Source organism: Triticum dicoccoides, chromosome 2B (genome assembly GCF_002162155.2).
Source record: "Triticum dicoccoides isolate Atlit2015 ecotype Zavitan chromosome 2B, WEW_v2.0, whole genome shotgun sequence".
Classification (NCBI taxonomy): domain Eukaryota; kingdom Viridiplantae; phylum Streptophyta; class Magnoliopsida; order Poales; family Poaceae; genus Triticum; species Triticum dicoccoides.
The window spans coordinates 393,675,196-393,691,941 of record NC_041383.1 but is presented as its reverse complement, the minus strand read 5'-3'; positions in this window follow the sequence as shown (position 1 = coordinate 393,691,941).

The window sequence follows — 16,746 nt, the reverse complement described above, 5'->3', positions numbered from 1 at the left end:
GGTGTATAAGATATACCACAGTTGTAGTCAGCAATAGCTTCCATCCATCGCTGCTGACGAAGGTTCAGATCTGGCTGAGTAAACGGTATTTCAGACTCTGATGATCGGTGAAGATCTCACAACGATTACCGAGAAGGTATTGTCGTCATAGTTTCAGTGCAAAGATAACCGCAACAAGCTCGAGGTCATGAACTGGGTAGTTTTCTTTGTGAGGACGCACTTGACGGGAGGCATAGGCAATTACTCTGCGCTCTTGCATTAGGACACAACCTAATCCATTGACGTGAAGCGTCGCAATAGATGACAAAGTCCTTGCGAGAATCAGGGGGAGCAAGCACTGGGGCAGAAGTTAGTTTGTCCTTGAGTGCCTGGAAACTTTCCTGACATTTGTCTGTCCAATCGAACTTAACGCCTTTGTGAAGCAGATTAGTCAGTGGCTTGGCGATCTTGGAGAAGTTCTCGACAAAGCAGCGACAATAGCTGGCCAGTCCGAGAAAGCTTCTGACTTGCTTGACAGTCTTCGGAGGGGTCCAGTCAAGAATAGCCTGCACGCGCTCTGGGTTGACGGCAATACCATCCTTGGAGATAACATGACCAAGGTAGGTGACTTCGGGTAACCAGAATTCACACTTGGAATACTTGGCATAAAGTTGATGCTCTCGAAGCTTCTCCAGAACAAGACGAAGATGTTCAGCATGTTCTTCTTTATTCTTCGAATATACCAGTATATCATCCAGATAGACTACGACAAACTTGTCGAGGTAATCCATGAATATATAGTTCATCAGACGAGAGAATGTAGCTGGAGCATTGGTTAAACCGAATGACATGACGGTGTACTCATAAGAACCATAACGAGTCACAAATGCGGTCTTTGGAATATCCTCTTCACGAACACGGATCTGGTGGTAACCCAACCTCAAGTCGAGTTTAGAGAATATCGATGAACCAGCCAGTTGATCATACAGATCATTGATCCGAGGAAGGGGATATTTGTTTGAATTGTAGCTTGGTTGATAGGACGATAGTCTTGGACCAAACGGTTCGTACCGTCCTTCTTCTTGACGAAGAGAGAAGGTGCTCCCCAAGCAGAGGAACTTGGACGAATGAAACCCTTGTGAAGAGATTTGTCGATTTCCTCCTTAAGCTCAAGGAGTTCATGAGGTAGCATCTTGTAGGGTCATTTGGCAATAGGAATGGTGCCTGGTTTCAAGTCGATGACGAACTCGACAGCCCGGGCAGGGGGTATTCCTGGAAGTTCTTCTAGAAATACGTCTTGGAAGTCGCGAACGACTGGAATCTTTTCAATTCCCTCAAGAGGTGTTGCGTTCAACGCATTCAAGACATAAAGTCGTGCTTCAGCATTTTGAACAAGCTGAGCATGGTAGCTTACTATCTCATCGGAAGGATGTAGGAGGTGAACAACCTTGGTGGCACAAACGATAGAGGCAATATGCGCTTCCAACCATTCCATTCCCAGAATGAGGTCAATATTGGAAGAATCAAGAATAATGGGAGAAACACGAAATTCCAACCCTTCAATTTCAACGGGGACGTCACGACCAATCATGGTAGTTCGACACTGACCCGCAGGGGTGCGTACCACTATCGGAGTGTTCATGGGCTCGCAACGAATGTCATGTGCGTAAGCAAAATTTTCTGACATGAATGAATGTGATGCTCCGGAATCGAATAAAACAGAAGCCGGTACTAAATTAACAAGAAGAGTACCCATCACAGTGGCAGGCCGGTCTTGAGCTTCATTCATATCAACATGATTAGCCTGACCATGACCATTAGATCTGGCATTATTGTTATGGGGCTGATTGTTACGGCCAGTTGAAGGTAGAGCCAGCGGGCTCTTTTTCTGAGTGCACTCTTTAGCAAGGTGGCCGGGGCGGCCACATCTGAAGCACAGACCATCATTGGGATCAGGAGCAGGAGCTTGGGATGGTACAACTCGAAGAGGCTGCCTCTCTGGTGGAGGAGGCAGACGAGGTGCAGCATAGGACTGTCTTGGTGTAGGTGCAGTTGGACGATACATGCTGTGGGGAATCCATATCCGACGCTTCTGCACTGACGGGCCCGAAGATGGGCCAGCGTCACGGCTACGCCTGAGGGATCCCTGGTGTTCCTGAAGACCAGTCTCAACCTGAATAGCCTTGTTCACCAAGGTGGCGAAGTCGGCAAAGTCATGAATGAGCAGTGCTAGCTTGATATCTGGGTGAAGTCCATCACGAAACTTTTCTTGCCTACGAGCATCAGTTGCAATGTCTTCTTCAGCGTATCGGGACAATTCCAAGAATTCTCGCTGATAAGCATCTACAGACTTGTTGCCTTGGGTGAGGTTACGGAACTCGTGCTTCTTCCTGTCCATGATTCCCTGAGGAATGAAGCGGGCACGGAAAGTGGCTTGGAAATCCGGCCAAGTGATGACCGTTCCAGCAGGTAGGGTACGCCTGTGGCTGTCCCACCATTGAGCAGCGGGACCCTTGAGGAAGAAGGATGCGAAGGTGACATAGCTGGCAGGGGCAACACTAGCAGACTCCATTTCATATGTGATGTCTCGGAGCTAGTCATCAGCATCAAGGGGCTGAGTTGAGCTGCGGTAGATTGTCGGATTGAGGCCCATGAAGTCCTGTAGAGTAACTAGGGCTGGCTGTTGGTTCATATTCGGACAAGGAAACTGAGCCATCATTCCTTCCATGAACTGGCGGTTCAGCTCAAACTGTTGCATCATTCCAGCAAATAATTTGGGGGGTGGTGGATCGTTGCCACCACGGCCACGACCAGCAGGTCTAACCATCCTGCTAACATGTAACAGGGGTAGTTCAGTATCGGGCATTTGCAAAGACAAAGGATCATTCATGATGAAAACATGCATAATGAAGGAGGTACGATGGATTCCACTCCGTAGTCAACACGACAGGGTGTGCACTACTCAAAAAGCTATTCTAAGGAATAACTATGGCTTCATCCAACTTCGGGGTGAATGTGGTCACGGGATCCTAATGTTAGTAAATTCGTTTAACCCGAGTAGAAGAGAGTTCAGAGTCCCAGAGTATAGACGAGGAGTAAAAGATGCTAATACCACCCAATGGCGACGTGGGCCCGTAAGCCACACAGCCAATGTTAGTAAAAGTTTTCAGTGACTAGACTCAACTTCGGCCAAGGAGTTGGAAAGGGGGCTACCTACAGGCAGTCGGCTCTGATACCAACTTGTGACGCCCTCGATTCAATCGTACACTAATCATACACGCAAATATGTACGATCAAGATCAAGGACTCACGGGAAGATATCACAACACAACTCTAGACACAAATTAAAATAATACAAGCTTTATATTACAAGCCAGGGGCCTCGAGGGCTCGAATACATCAGCTTGAATACAAACGAGTCAGCGGAAGCAACAATATCTGAGTACAGACATAAGTTAAACAAGTTTGCCTTAAGAAGGCTAGCACAAAAGCAACATCGATCGAAAATGCAAGGCCTCCTGCCTGGGAGCCTCCTAACTACTCCTGGTCGTCGGCGTCCTCAACGTAGTAGTAGGCACCCTCGGGGTAGTAGTAGTCGTCGTCAAATGTGTCATCTGGCTCCTGGACTCCACCATCTAGTTGCAACAACCAGAAAGAAGAAAGAAGGGGGAAAAGGGGTAGCAAAGCAACCGTGAGTACTCATCCAAAGTACTCGCAAGCAAGGATCTACACTACATATGCAACACTATCAAGGAAGGTTGTATATGTGGACTGGGCTGCAGAAATGCCAGAATAGAGAGAAGGTATAGTCCTATCGAAGACTAGCATCTTCTGGAAACCACCATCTTGCAGCAAACAGGAGGGAGTAGAGTAGCATAAGGTAAAGTAGTAGTGGTGTTATCAACCTCGGCCAGAGATCCTTTCTCGACTCCCTGCGAGAAAGAAATCCCAGAGCCATACTATCCAGTTATCATCACAATCAAATCCTCATCACCATCCAATTCTCATCACAAGTATCCAGTTCTAGTTGTATCGATCGGGATACAACTCCAAGTGTCCGTTACCGTAGGACAGGCTATCGATAGATGTTTTCTTCCCTGCAGGGGTGCACCAACTTACCCACCACGCTCGCTTAACTCCGGCCGGACACACTTTCCAGGGTCATGCCCGGCCTCGGCCAAACAATACGCCGCAACCCGACCTAGGCTTAATAGAGAGGTCAAGCACGCCGGACTAAACCTATGCCCCCAGGGGTCATGGGCCATCGCCCGGGAACTCCTGCACGTTGCGTGCGCGACCGGTGAGCAGACCTAGCTACCTCCCTAAAAAGGCAGGAGCTTACCAGTCCAACCCGGCGCGCGCCGCTCCGTCGCTGACGTCTATTAAGCTTCGGCTGATGTACACGACGCAGAACGCCCATACTATGCCCACGTGATGGTTAGTGCTATCAGGCCAGAGGCCCCTCGGATCAAATATCCAAATCGTAGTGGATTAGGAACGCGCGGTAACAAGCAGAGACTCACGAAAGATGTGACCCCGTCGCCTCGTCTCGAGGACTTGCGGCAAGGGCTAAGAATGCCCGGCCACGCCTCGTAATTATCTCACGGGCACCTTCCAGGTCAACCCGACTACTCATCACTCGCAATTATGCTCGCGCGGGCACCCCTCTGGGTCGACCCGTCTTTAGTAACATGGCTCAGTGTAAAGTCATAGTAACCATAGTAACTGTGTGTTTAAACATCAAGGGGAAACCCCGAGGAATCACCCCCGGTGAATTCCACTCAATGTAATCACCAAGGTGAACGTAAGAGGAATCACCCCCGAGGTTCACACTTGAGGGGTTGCACGATAGAGTCATATCGGAAGTGGTTAAGGTGGAATCACCCTCGATGACCACGACCGAATAGCTACACTACAGGGTTAACATCAGAAGTGTTGTAGAGGTCTCACCCTCGGCACTCGATAGTAACCCAGCAGTGTCGAGCAACTAAGGGGAAAGTGATGTGCGGTGCCGGGGCCTGGTCTTCAATCCCGTTGATCGGGTCTTCAATGATGAAGCAGGGGCAACAAGGACAAGGTGGGGGTCACTGATGGATCACTAACCAACCTATACTAAGCAATTTAGGATAAGCAGGTAAGGTACAATAACAGATACAAAAGCAGGCTATGCATCAGAATAGGAGCATACAATAACGGTAGCAAAATCTAATGCAAGCATGAGAGAAAGGAATGGGCGATATCGGGATGATCAAAGGGGGGGCTTGCCTGGTTGCTCTGGCAAGGAGGGGTCGTCGTCGACGTAGTCGATCACAGGGGCATCAGCATTGTCAACGGGGTCTACCGAAAAGAAGAGGGGGGAGAAACAGTAAATACATAGCAAGCAAGTGCATACTACGACAACAGGCAGAGCTAGACGTGTTCTAACGTGGTGCTACGCGATACCGGCGAGGGCGGAAGTCAACCGGGAATGCTTTCCTGGTTCCGGACCTGTGTCAGACAGATGACCGGAGGGGGAAAGTTGCATGTTCAGCATGCTAGGGGCATGTGACAGATGAACAGACCGCGTATTCGGATTCGTTGGATTTTTCTGAGCAACTTTCATATAGAAAACATTTTCATCCGAGTTATGGTTTATTTTCTATGAATTTTCAAAGATTAAAGCATTTTCAGAAACTATAAAAAAACAGAAAAGGAATATTGCATCAGCATGACATCATAGTGACGTCAACAGTCAACAGGACGGCTGACCGGTCAAAACTGACATGGGGGACCCATCTGTCATGGACAGTGGGTTAAACAGGGTTTAAACTAATCTAAATTTAGTTAGTAAAACTACTGGGCCCACCTGTCAGTGTCTAATTAACTAAACTAATTAGTTTTAATTTTTAGAATCTTTTAGTTAGAGGATTAAGTGGTGGGACCCGCACGTCAGTGGCTGGGGCCTGCCCAGTCAGCATTGTTGACCAGGTCAACTGGTCAACAGGGGACCAGGGGCCCCACTGGCAGTGACCCGGGGGGTGGCCCCAGGTGTGCCACGTCGGCGGCCGGCGCCGGACACAACTCCGGCGACCAAAAACGTGGCGGAGCTCGCCGGACTTGGCCGGAAGAACGCTATGGCGCTCCGTTCGGGGCGTGCTTAGGCTCGTTTGGACGAGCGTTCTACGTCGCATCCATCTACGGGAGCGGTGCGGCCGTAAACGGCCGGAAGCTACGGCGGTGAGCGGCGGAGCGGATGCCGGAGTTCGGCCCTCGCGCGAACTGCGGCTGGAGGGCACGGGAGGACTACTGGGAAGGCTCTACGGGGTCCTGGCGAGTCCCAGAGCACGGTGGCGAGGTCGGGTGAGCACGACATCGACGAGGACGATGGTGACGAGCACGGCGGCGGAGGCGCGCTACGGCCAGGACGGTAGCTACGGGTAGGGGCGCGGTGAGGTGAGGTAGGAGAGGGGTGAGGACGGAGTGGAGCTCATCGAGCGGTCAAGAAAGACCCTTGGTGGCTTAGGAGCAGCAGAGTTCTCCGGGGAGGAAGGGGATCGTCGGCGGCCGTCGAGGAAGAAGACGACTCGATCCGTGGCCTGCGGTGCTCCTCGAGCTCGATGGCGAGGCGTAGTCGAGGTAGAGGTCGTCGGCGCGTCTCGTGGACGTGTTGGCGAGGCGCGGGGTGGCCGGTGGCCGCGGCTATGGCACAGCCATGGCGACGGTGGCGCTCGGTGGTAGACGGGGAACGAGGGGAGAGGCAACGAGCAGGCGGAGAGGGCGAGGGGAATCTAGGAGTGGGTGGAGGTAGGTGGGGGAGGTCTCGAGGAGCCGGAGGGGGAGGCTCTTATCCACCCGCGGCGTTGCCGGCGAGGTGGTCGGGCGGCGACGAGCCCCTGTAGTGGTGCGCACCGGGGGAACAGGAGGGAGGGGAGAGCGACCGGGGAGGGGGCATGGGCCGGCCTAGCTAGGCCAGCTAGCGCGGGTGGGCCGAAGCCCAAGTGGGGCAGGGGCTTTCTCTCCCCTCTGCTTTTTCCTTTTCTCCTTTTCTTTTCTCTTTTTTTTCAGCAACTTTTGCCTCTGCTTTTAGCCACTATTGACTTTACAAAAATTATGCCACTGGCCAAAACAATTTCAAATAATGATTGGGCACTGCCAAAAAAAGATTGTAAGGCTTTAGAAATAGTTTGCCATTTTTATAAATTAAAAAGGCATTTAATTTATTTCTTAGGTCACTGTTTGAAGTAGCTTAGGCCACTTAAACCTTTTGCAAAAATGTTGGTTCACCACCAATATTAGTTGTGGATTATTCTGCACATGATGAACATTTTTGTTTTCATGTCTGAGCATTTTGAATTTCACACAAAATTTGAATTTGAATTCAACTGGAATGTGAAAGAACATGAGACAATAATGATCAGGCACATGTTTAGCAAAAAGATTAACTTAACCCCAGGGGTTACTGTAGCATCATTACACCGGGGTGTTACAGTATCCTATGTTGTCACTTTCACACACTAGTGGGAATTTTTCATTATAGAACATGGCCTATATATTTCGAGGATGGGCTTCCTCAAATGCCCAAGGTCTCATGAGCAAGCAACTTGGATGCACACCCACTTAGTTTCCAATGAGCTTTCATACACTTATATCTCTTAGTGCATCCGTTGCATGGCAATCCATACTCCTCGCATTGGTATCGATTGATGGGCATCTCCATAGCCCGTTGATTCGCCTAGTTGATGCAAGACTTTCTCCCTTTTTGACTTCTCCTTATTGATCCCTACCACCGCATTCTATTCCACCTATAGTGCTATGTCCATGGCTCATGCTTATGTATTATGTGGGAGTTGAAAATGCTGAAGCGCGTTAGAAGTACAAGTCAATTGCTTGGTTTGACACCGGGGTGCTCATGATTTATACTTTATGCTAGGAAGACTAAGCATGACATGCTATATGATTTTGTAGGGATAGTGTTCTTTAGTATTCTTTATTTTGAAGGGTATGATTTTTTGTTAGTATGCCTGAGTATTGATGCCTTCATGTCAAATGATAGACTATTGCCTTGAATCACTCATATCTTAATATTCATGCCATGATTAGATTACATGATCAAGATTATTCTAGGTAGCATTCCACATCAAAAAAATATTTTTATCATTTACCTACTCGAGGGCGAGCAGGAATTAAGCTTGTGGATGTTGCTACATCTCCGTCGTATCTATAATTTTTGATTGTTTCATGCCAATATTCTACAACTTTCATATACTTTTGGCAACATTTTATATTATTTTTGGGACTAACATATTGATCCGGTACCAAGTGTCAGTTCCTTTTTTTTGCATGTTTTTGTTTCACACAAAATCCATATTAAGCAAAGTTCAAACGCAGTAAATTTTATGGAGATTTATTTTGGAATATATGTGATTTTTGGGAGGAAGAATCAACACAAGCAAAGGCACAAGGCGTTCACAAGGCATCAAGGCACCACCACCACCCCAGGTTGCGTGGGGTTGCCTTGTGGCAACCTCGTATGTCGATTGGAGTCCTTTGGCACAAGGAAGCTAATATCGAGAAAATATCGTGTTAAAATTTCAGATCGATTGGACTTATGGATCTTCGGGAATATAAGAAATGGTTTTCGGACAAAAAAAACAATAACGTGAAACAGGAGAGAAACAGAGAGAGATCCAATCTCGGAGAGGATCCTACCCTCCGGGAGCCATGGAGGCCATGGACCAGAGGGGAAACCCTCCCCCCATCTAGGGGGAGGCTGAGCAAGAAGAAGGAGGGGCTCTCTCCCCCTCTCTTTTGGTGGCGCCGGAGCGTCGCCGGGGAATCATCATGACGGCGATCTACAACAACAACTTCACTGCCGTCATCACCAACTCTCTCCCCCTCTAGGCAGTGGTGTAACACCTCTTCTCCCCGTTTTAATATCTACTTAAACATGGTGCTTAATGCTATATATTATTATCCAATGATGTGTGGCAATCCTATGGTGTTTGAGTAGATTCGTTTTGTCCTACGGGTTAATTGTGGTATGGTGTGATTGATATGAGTTGTAAGGAGGAACTGTTGCTGTGGTAGGCTATCAAGGTGGCTCTGGATCAACAGGGGACAAGGTTGTCGGCTGCCCCAGCTTTTCCCCTTCCGTGGAGGAAGGGTTTTTCCGCATCGGATCCTTGGAGGCCGAGGCCGAGGCCGAGGCCATAGAGACATAGGAACCGCCCCCTGTGTCAGGCACGCGTGGAGCTTGTTGAGAGATCACCTCCCCCAGCCCGCCATGGGCAATAGGGGAGGGGGAACGCTTCTCCGATGCACTGGGTGGAGGGAGCTCACTCGAAGACTCCTTGTCGCTAATATGGGAGCGTTGCGGGCTGTGAAAGACAAATAATCGATTAGATTTGTGGGAAGAAGGAATTAGCATGCATACAACACGTACAAAAATAAGGCATACCTCCTCGGGAGTGGCCTCACCTTGTGCGGCTCGATCAGGTGATCCTCTGATTCAGAGGAGATGACCTTGGCCACAGCAGGGGCCTTGCGGGGTGAAACATCGGCGGCCTTCACAAGGGGCCTTCAGGTTCGGAGGGCGTAAACCCCCACGACATCTTCGGAGACCATTCTCTTTCTCTTTGGGGAAGGATTACCTTACTTCCCTCATCTCCTTCTCCCTCTCTTTCCTCCTCATCAGAGGAAAGAGCTTGGATGTCCTTGGACTTAGCGCCCAAGGGGTCTCGGATCCGAAGACCTCCCCTGTTCTTCTCGGCTCCTTCTTTGCCTTGGCAGGGCCTTTGGGAGCACCACGACCAAGAGGGTCTATAGCTCGAGGATCCGGTTTTCTTCGGGCAGCCGCGCCAAACACTTGGACGCCCATTTCTGAAGGCAAAGGAGGAAGGTTCAGACAAATACGAAATACAGAATCGTTGGTGAACATGCAAGACGATGGTTACCTCGGATGGGCTGTGTACGGTGTTGTTGCTGTTGTCTAGCCCGTCTTCAGGGGATTCGTTCTGGGATGACTTGAAGAGATATGTCCACATCCCATCTATGTTGGTGCGAAAGAAGTTCCACAATGTTGGTACGTCTTCGGGCTTATAGAGCCACATGGGGCAAGCCCGGAGCTGGAGTGGGAGGATGTACCAATGCAGCATCACATCCACCAGATCCACTGATGTCTACTACGCAACCTTCTTCTTGTAGACATTGTTGGGCCTCCAAGTGCAGAGGTTTGTAGGATAGTAGCAAACTTCCCTCAAGTGGATGACGTAAGGTTTATCAATCCGTGGGAGGCATAGGATGAAGATGGTCTCTCTCAAACAACCCTACAACCAAATAACAAAGAGTCTCTTGTGTCCCTAACACACCCAATACAATGGTAAATTGTATAGGTGCACCACTTCGGTGAAGAGATGGTGATACAAGTGCAATATGGATGCTAGATATAGGTTTTTGTAATCAGAAATTATAAAACAGCAAGGTAACTAGTAATAAAAGTGAGCGAAAACGATATTGCAATGCTTCAAAACAAAGCCTAGGGTTCATACTTTCACTAGTGAAAGTTCTCTCAACAATAATAACATAATTGGATCATATAACTATCCCTCAACATGAAACAAAGATTTACTCCAAAGTCACTAATAGCATAGAACAAACGAAGAGATTATTGTAGGGTACGAAACTACCTCAAAGTTATTCTTTCCGATCAATCCGTTGGGCTATTCCTAAACAGCCCTAGAGCTCGTAGTAAAATAAACATTAAGACACAAATCAACCAAAACCCTAATGTCACCTACATAATCCAATGTCACCACAAGTACCCGCAGGTATGATTATATGATATGCATCACACAATCTCAAATTCATCGATTCAACCAACACAAAGAACTTCATAGAGTGCCCCAAAGTTTCTACCAAAGAGTCAAGATGAAAACGTGTGCCAACCCCTATGCAAAGATTCCCAAGATCACGGAACCTGCAAGTTCATCACCAAAACATACATCAAGTGAATCAATAGAATACCCCATTGTCACCACGGGTATCCCACGCAAGACATACATCAAGTGTTCTCAAATCCTTAAAGACTCAATTCGATAAGATAACTTAAAAGGGAAAACTCAATCCGTTACAAGAGGGTAGAGGGGAAGAAACATCAGAAGATCCAACTATAATAGCAAAGCTCGTAGTACATCAAGATCGTGCCATATCAAGAACACGTGAGAGAGAGAGAGAGATCAAACACATAGCTACAGGTACATACCCTCAGTCCCGAGGGTGAACTACTCCTTCCTTGTCATGGAGAGCGCCGGGATGATGACGATAGCCACCGGTGATGATTTCCCCCTCCGGCAGGGTGCTGGAATAGGGTCCCGATTGGTGTTTGGTGGCTACAGAGGCTTGCGGCGGCGGAACTCCCAATCTAGGTTATTTTCTGGAGGTTTGGGGATTTATAGGGGAGGTTGGCATTGAGAACAAGTCAGGGGGCCCAACAGAGAGTCCACGAGGTACAGGGGCACGCCCCTGGGGGTGGGGGCGCCCTCCACCCTCATGGGGCCCATGGGACTCCCCTCCGATAACTTTTCATTCCAGTATATTTTATACTTTCCAAAAAAAATATCTGTTGATTTTCAGCGCATTCCGAGAACTTTTATTTCTGCACAAAAAACAACACCACGGTAGTTCTGCTGAAAACAACGTCAGTCCAGGTTAGTTCTAACCAAATCATACCAAAAGCATGTAAAAATATTATAAACATGGCATGAATACATCAAAAATTATAGATACATTGGAGACGTATCAGCATCCCCAAGCTTAATTCCTGCTCGTCCTCGAGTACGTAAATGATAAATCAGAATTTTTGATGTGGAATGCTACCTAACATACTTATCAATGTAATCTTCTCTATTGTGGCAAGAATATTCAGATTCATAAGATTCAAAATAAAAGTTTAATATTGACATAAAAACAATAATACTTCAAGCATACTAACAAAGCAATCATGTCTTCTCAAAATAACATGGTCAAAGAAAGCTATCCCTACAAAATCATATAGTCTGGCTATGCTCATCACACAAAATATTTAAATCATGCACAACCCCGTGACAAGCCAAGCAATTGTTTCATACGTTTGCTGTTCTCACACTTTTTCAATCTTCACGCAATACATGAGTGTGAGCCATGCATATAGCACTATAGGTGAAATCGAATATGGTGGTTGTGGAGAAGACAAAAAGAGGAAGATAGTCTCACATCAACTAGGCGTATCAACGGGCTATGGTGATGCCCGTAAATAGATATCAATGTGAGTGAGTAGGGATTGCCATGCAACGGATGCACTAGAGCTATAAGTGTATGAAAGATCAAAAAGAAACTAAGTGGGTGTACATCCAACTCGCTTGCTCATGAAGACCTAGGGCAATTTGAGGAAGCCCATCATTGGAATATACAAGCCAAGTTCTATAATGAAAAATTCGCACTAGTATATGAAATTGACAACATAGGAGACTCTCTATCATGAAGATCATGGTGCTACTTTGAAGCACAAGTGTGGTAAAAGGATAGTAGCATTGCCCCTTCTCTCTTTTTCTATCATTTTTTGTTTCTTTGGTTCTTCTCTTTTTTGGCCTCTTTTTTTTATTTTTATTTTTCGTCGGAGTCTCATCCCGACTTGTGGGGGAATCATAGTCTCCATCATCCTTTCCTCACTGGGACAATGTTCTAATAATAATGATCATCACACTTTTATTTACTGACAACTCAAGAATTACAACTCGATACTTAGAACAAAATATGACTCTATATGAATGCCTCCGACGGTGTACCGGGATGTGCAATGAATCAAGAGTGACATGTATGAAATAATTATGAATGGTGGCTTTGCTATAAATACGATGTCAACTACATGATCATGCAAAGCAATATGACAATGATGAAGTGTATCATAATAAACGGAACGGTGGAAAGTTGCATGGCAATATATCTCGGAATGGCTATGGAAATGCCATAATATGTAGGTATGGTGGCTGTTTTGAGTAAGGTTATGGTGGGTGTATGGTACCGGCGAAAGTTGCGCGGTACTAGAGAGGCTAGCAATGGTGGAAGGGTGAGAGTGCGTATAATCCATGGACTCAACATTAGTCATAAATAACTCACATACTTATTGCAAAAATCTATTAGTTATCCAAATGAAGTACTACGTGCATGCTCCTAGGGGGATAAATTTGTAGGAAAAGACCATCGCTCGTCCCCGACCGCCACTCATAAGGAAGACAATCAATAAATAAATCATGCTCCAACTTCATCACATAACGGTTCACCATATGTGCATGCTACGGGAATCACAGACTTTAACACAAGTATCTATAAAATTCACAACTACTCTACTAGCATGACTCTAATATCACCATCTACATATCTCAAAACAATCATAAAGAATCAAACTTCTCATAGTATTCAATGCACTTTATATGAAAGTTTTTATTATACCCATGTTGGATGCCTATCATATTTGGACTAATTCTATAAAGCAAATTACCATGCCTTTCTAAAAGACTCTCAAAATAATATAAGTGAAGCATGAGAGTTCATCTATTTCTTCAAAATAAAACCACCATCGTGCTCTAAAAAGATATAAGTGAAGCACTAGAGCAAATGACAAACTACTCCAAAAGATATAAGTGAAGATCAATGAGTAGTTGAATAATTATGTAACTATGTGAAGACTCTCTAACATTTAAGAATTTCAGATCTTGGGATATTATTCAAACATCAAGCAAAACAAAATAAAATAAAATGACGCTCCAAGCAAAACACATATCATGTGGTGAATAAAAATATAGCTCCAAGTAAAGTTACCGATGACCGAAGACGAAAGAGGGGGTGCCTTCCGGGGCATCCCCAAGCTTAGGCTTTTGGTTGTCCTAGAATATTACCTTGGGGTGCCTTGGGCATCTCCAAGATTTGGCTCTTGCCCCTCCTTATTCCGTAGTCCATCGAATCTTTACTCAAAACTTGGAAACTTCACAACACAAAACTCAACAGAAAACTCGTAAGCTCCGTTAGTATAAGAAAATAAAACCACCACTTAGTTACTGTTATGAGCTAATTCTAAATTCATATTAGTGTCATATCTACTGTATTCCAACTTCTCTATGGTTCATACCCTCCGATACTACTCATAGATTCATCAAAATAAGCAAACAACACATAGAAAACAGAATCTTTCAAAAACAGAACAGTCTGTAGTGATCTGTAACTCTGGAATACTTATGTAACTCCAAAAATTCTGAAACAATTATTTCCACTTGATAAATTTGTGCAAAAATATATATAAAAAAGAATCAGGTCAAAAGCACATTTCAATAAGATTCTGGAAATTATTTACTGAGCGCAAAAGTTTCTGATTTTCAGCAGGATCAACACAACTATCACGACAAGCTATCCTAAAGGCTTTACTTGGCACTTTATTGAAACAAAAGCTATGAAACATTATTACTACAGTAGCTTAATCAAGTGGACACACAAAAACAGTAGGGGTAAATGTTGGGTTGTCTCCTAACAAGCGCTTTTCTTTAATGCCTTTTTAGCTAGGCATGATGATTTCAATGATGCTCACATGAAAGATAAGAATTGAAACATAAAGAGAGCATCGTGAAGAATATGACTAGCATATTTAAGTATAACCCACTTCCTATGCCTAGGGATTTTGTGAGCAAAAAATTCATGGGAGCAAGAATCAACTAGCATAGGAAGGGAAAACAAGCAAAACTTCAAGATTTTAAGCACATAGAGAGGAAACTTGATATTATTGCAATTCCTACAAGCATATACTCCTCCCTCATAATAATTTTCAGTAGCATCATGAATGAATTCTTTTTTTTGTGGGAAGCATCATGAATGAATTCAACAATATAACTATCACATAAAGCATTCTTTTCATGTTCTACATGCATAGAAATTTTATTACTCTCCACATAGGCAAATTTCTTCTTATCAATAATAGTGGGAGCAAACTCAACAAAATAACTATCATGTGAGGCATAATCCAATTGAAATTTAAAATCAAGATGACAAGTTTAATATTTATCATTATTCTTTATAGCATACATGTCATCACAATAATCATCATAGATAGCAATGTTGTTCTCATAATCAACTGGAACCTCTTCCGAAATAGTGGATTCATCACTAAATAAAGTCATGACCTCTCCAAATCCACTTTTATCATTATAATAAGATTAAAACCCTCCAAAATAGTGGGATCATTACTTCCTAAAGTTGACACTCTTCCAAACCCACTTTCATCAATATAATCATCATAAATAGGAGGCATGCTACCATCAAAATAAATTTGCTCATCAAAACTTGGGGGACAAAAAATATCATCTTCATCAAACATAGCATCCCCAAGCTTGTGGCTTTGCATATCATTAGCATCATGATATTCAAGGAATTCATACTAACAACATTGCAATCATGCTCATCATACAAAGATTTTATTCCAAACATTTTATAGACTTCTTCTTCTAACACTTGAGCACAATTTTCCTTTCCATCATTTTCACGGAAGATATTAAAAAGATGAAGCATATGAGGCACCCTCAATTCCATTTTTTTGTAGTTTTATTTTATAAACTAAACTAGTGATAAAATAATAAACTAAAAGATTCGATTGCAAGATCTAAAGATATACCTTCAACCACTAACCTCCCTAGCAACGGCGCCAGAAAAGAGCTTGATGTCTACTACGCAACCTTCTTCTTGTAGACGTTGTTGGGCCTCCAAGTGCAGAGGTTTGTAGGATAGTAGCAAATTTCCCTCAAGTGGATGACCTAAGGTTTATCAATCCATGGGAGGCATAGGATGAAGATGGTCTCTCTCAAACAACCCTGCAACCAAATAACAAAGAGTCTCTTGTGTCCCCAACACACCCAATAAAATGGTAAATTGTATAGGTGCACTAGTTAGGCGAAGAGATGGTGATACAAGTGCAATATGGATGGTAGATATTGGTTTTTTAATCTGAAATTATAAAAACAGCAAGGTAACTAGTAATAAAAGTGAGCGAAAACAGTATTGCAATGCTTCAAAACAAAGCCTAGGGTTCATACTTTCACTAGTGCAAGTTCTCTCAACAGTAATGACATAATTGGATCATATAACTATCCCTCAACATGCAACAAAGAGTTACTCCAAAGTCACTAATAGTAGAGAACAAACGAAGAGATAATTGTAGGGTACGAAACCAACTCAAAGTTATTCTTTCCGATCAATCCATTGGGCTATTCCTAAACAGCCCTAGAGTTTGTAGTAAAATAACACCTTAAGACACAAATCAACCAAAACCCTACTATCACCTAGATACTCCAATGTCACCACAAGTACCCGCGGGTATGATTATACGATATGCATCACACAATCTCAGATTCATCTATTCAACCAACACAAAGAACTTCATAGAGTGCCCCAAAGTTTTTATCGGAGAGTCAAGATGAAAACGTGTGCCAGCCCCTATGTATAGATTCCCAAGGTCACGGAACCCGCAAGTTGATCACCAAAACATACATCAAGTGAATCAATAGAATACCCCATTGTCACCATGGGTATCCCATGCAAGACATATATCAAGTGTTCTCAAATCCTTAAAGACTCAATCCGATAAGATAACTTCAAAGGGAAAACTCAATACATTACAAGAGGGTAGATGGCGAGAAACATCATAAGATCCAACTATAATAGCAAAGGTCACGGTACATCAAGATCGTGTCATATCAAGAACACGAGAGAGAG